General features: G+C 38.1%; 1 pseudogene; it reads right to left on the minus strand.

Annotated features, from left to right (window-relative positions):
• Positions 1-1,245: 1,245 nt before the first annotated feature.
• Positions 1,246-1,343, minus strand: LOC113926051 (annotated as a pseudogene).
• Between the last annotated feature and the right edge of the window lie 2,843 nt (positions 1,344-4,186).

Here is a 4,186-nt window from a genome sequence, read left to right on the forward strand (position 1 = left end):
GCAATATATTTCCCTGTTTGTGTCCACGTAGGTGCAACCACAGTATTAATATTGTGGCACATGACAGCAACGTATCATGAGGATTAACACCCCTGGGCCCTCTCCTTTCCATCTTCCCATTCTACTGTAGGAGCAGAGACTGTATATTGAAGGTGACAGTACCACAAGACCAAAGGAGATTAGGTCCTTCTGTAAATGTTTGCAATTGAACCACCCCTCAGATCAAAACTACTCACATTGTACTTTAAAACACTGGAGTGAGAAATAAGCATTTATTGTAATTAGGAAGAGTTGAGGTTACTTGTGACATCAGCTAACATTGACTTGCCTAATGTGCCAGGACGCCTAAGAATGCATTCAAATGTCATAACGTGGGGCGCCTGGGTGGCTCAGTCAGTTAAGCCTCTGCCTTCGGCTCAGGTCATGATCCCAGGGTCCTGGGATCGAGCCCCGCATCGGGCTCCCTGCTCCGCGGGAAGCCTGCTTCTCCCTCTCCCGCTCCCCCTGCTTGTGTTCCCTCTCTCACTGTGTCTCTCTCTGTCAAATAAATAAAATCTTAAAAAAATGTCATAACATCGTAAATATCATACAGAAGAGGACTCAATGTGGCCTAGAGTCAACATTGGGCTTGTTGTGTTGCAAAGTTTTGGTTGGAAACTCTGCTTTAAAAACACATGACTTTAGGTGAGTCACTTCACCCCACTTACTCCACATTCCTAAGAGGATGTAGCAACAAAGCAAAAACAAATGAGATAATTTATATATAAGTCCCACAAAAGTAAAAAAGCACTTGCGTGACTTTAAGTGGTTTTAGAATTGTTACAGAATGTAACTAACAATCAGTAAATAATTGCACTTGGGTCTAGAGAGCGTAAGAGAGTTGTTGTCATTGTCCTCAACCACAATGGAGAATTATGGACACTCGGGCAAGAGCATGAGTGAACATTTCATTGTTAAAACATGAAGTTTCTTTGGATGCTACTCCTCTGGACCTACTTCCTTCACTCACCTATCTGTAAATGATGGACTTGGAGAGTTGGGTTTCAATAACTGAATCTAATGAAACTTAAGCATCAGGGCAATGTATTGCGTAGTACACTTCCAAAGGCCAATTTTCTTTTTTTTCTTTTTTCTTTTTGACTTTTTAAGTTTTTATTTTAATTCCAGGATAGTTAGCATACAGTGTTATACTAATTTTATGTGTAAAATATAGTGATTCAACAAATCCATGCATCACCCAGTGATAAAAATATGGAACCCTTCACAAATTTGTGTGTGATCCTTGTGCAGAGGCCATGCTAATCTTCTCTGTATCTTTCTAATTTTATTTTATTTTTTTAAGATTTTATTTATTTGAGAGAGAGAGAATGAGAGAGAGAGAGAGAGAGAGAGAGAGAGCCCAAGCAGGGGGAGGGTCAGAGGGAAAAGCAGACTCCCTGCTGAGCAGGGAGCCCAATGTGGGACTCGATCCCGGGACTCCAGGATCATGACCTGAGCCAAAGGCAGTCGCTTAACCAACTGAGCCACCCAGGCGCCCTGTATCTTTCTAATTTTAATAGCGTTGCCAAAGCAAGCACCCAGAGGCTAATTTTAAACAATTATAAATACATCATGATTTTTTTTGTTGGATGGGAATCATGTAAAACAGAATTTATCTGAATTCCTACAATTGCAAAGCAAAAATCTGTAACAATGCTACACATAGCAAGCACAACTGTGTGACAATATGAGCAGTCACACGCTTTCCAGATCCCAACACTTCAGATCCATCTCAGTCTGTGATACTAAGAGACATGCAAAATTGTTATTGATACAGCAAAATGGTTCTGAATCACATACTTCTTCTATGAAAACAATTTAAGTTTTCCAAATGTTGACAATTCTAAAAATTTCATATGGCATTACCAGTAACAAATTATGAAACCGGAAGAAATCTTCCTAAAAATCAAATTTTGACCAACTGTACAAGAAGCAAGACATTCTCTCTATGGTCCCCTAGAAAATATTTTTAAAAATTCTTATTTGAAAATGTAGGGCGCCTGGGTGGCTCAGTTGGTTAAGCGACTGCCTTCAGCTAAGGTGATGATTCTGGAGTCCCGGGATTGAGTCCTGCATTGGGCTCCCTGCTCAGCAGGGAGTCTGCTTCTCCATCTGACCCTCCCCGCTCTCATGCTCTATCTCATTCTCTCTCTCAAATAAATAAATAAAATCTTTAAAAAAAAAGAAAATGTAAATAGCATTTCAGACAAATACAAAGGGAAATGGTAAGGTGTGTCAGTTACTAAATGTTCTTTTTCTGTATGACATAATGCTTGTGATATTTGTCAACTTTGAAAATATATATGTATATATACTGATTCCTTTTCTTATTCAAAAAATATTTATTTTCAAATATAATCTAGAATTTATAATTTTGTATTACTTTTTTAAAAGAGATTCTCCATTATTGTACAGCAGCAAGCACCACAAAATCTATTCCTCCCCCTGATGCTTCTATTTTCCAAACTCAAACTAAGAAACTTTCTTTCATACTGTCTCTTTTCTAGAAGATTTTTTAAAATTACTTTCTAAGATTTGCTTTCTTGAGATGGAAGTGTTGTAGAAAATTCATTTTCTTGACGGTATCTTCCTTCATTTATTTTGTTTTGTTTTAGACTCTTCTTTGGACGCAGAAAATTCCTTTTGATTCAAATAATTCATAAAGCCATAAAGATTGAATCCCAAAACAGAATATTTACTCACTATAGCCACTTAGTTTCTCACACATTTCTTTTTTTTTTTAATATTTTATTTATTTATTTGACAGAGAGAGACACAGTGAGAGAGGGAACACAAGCAGGGGGAGTGGGAGAGGGAGACGCAGGCTTCCCGCTGAGCAGGGAGCCCGATGCGGGGCTCGAACCCAGGACCCTGGGATCATGACCTGAGCCGAAGGCAGATGCTTAACGACTGAGCCACCCAGGCGCCCCTCTCACACATTTCTAATCCAAGTATTAGCTGCTTTTACCATTCAATTTAATTCAGATTGTCTTAATGATAATATATATATTAGAAATAATTTTATTTGAAGCTCTGTGGTTAAAGCAGTGATCATATAAAAAACTATATACCTACAGGCATCTGGGTGGCTCAGTTGGTTAAATGCCTGCCTTTGGCTCAGGTCATGGTCTTGGGGTCCTGGGATCGAGCCCCGGAGCCTGCTTCTTCCTCTCCTTTTGCCCCCTCCCTGCTTGTGCTCACACACTTTCTCTCTCAAATATATAAAATCTTTTAAAAAATTAAAAAAATATACACCTACATTTCCTAAATACATTAATTTAACTTAAATAAATTCACCTTCATTAGCCAAACTTGTGACTTAGGACAAAGGCTTTTTTGGCCTATGTGATTTCTGACTGTTTATTGGTGTTACTTTTCCAGCATAAAATAAAGCCATAATTTATTATCTATGAACTCAGACTTGTTTTCCTTTAATGGAGAGCTGCTTAAGAAGCAAGCTGAGCACAGAATCTATCTGGAATTTAACATTCCTTTCCTACTTTTTTACATATGTCTCATATACCCCCTAATGATTTTTTTCAACTGTTTGCATTATCAAATCTTTCCAATGAACTTTCCTTGATTTTTGTAAAAATAACTCCTTTTCACACCCTTTTTATTACTTACACAATACTGAATGAAATTTTGTAATTATGAAATATAATCAACATAAATCAGTTTGGGAACAAACTGATTTTTTTAACATTTTATTTATTTATTTGAGAGAGAGAGTGGGGAGAGGGGCAGAGTGGGAGGGAGACAAAGACTCCATGTTCATTGTGGAGCCCCACGCGGGGCTTGATCCCAGGACCCTGAGATCATGACCTGAGGCAAAACCAAGAGTCAGCTGCTTAAAAGACTGAGCCACCCAGGTGCCCCAAACTGATTATCAGCACACTGGTCATCAGGTGGGTTTAGAATGGAAGTCTTACAGAGGAGGTTGTCCAGGAGCCATACATACATTCTATTCTGTAGACTTCAGTCGGTATATTGAGATACTCTGTTTTACATCTCAAGAAAATGAAAGCTTTGCTGAATCCAGAAAATAGGCAAGTAGAGGTTGAGTAGAAAGGTTTCTATTGTTATTATTTTTATATTAACATTTTTCATGAAATAAGGGATGATCTATGATGATTTCTGTGTTTCT

This window comes from Zalophus californianus, chromosome 2 (genome assembly GCF_009762305.2).
Source record: "Zalophus californianus isolate mZalCal1 chromosome 2, mZalCal1.pri.v2, whole genome shotgun sequence".
In the NCBI taxonomy this organism is placed as follows: Eukaryota; Metazoa; Chordata; class Mammalia; order Carnivora; family Otariidae; genus Zalophus; species Zalophus californianus.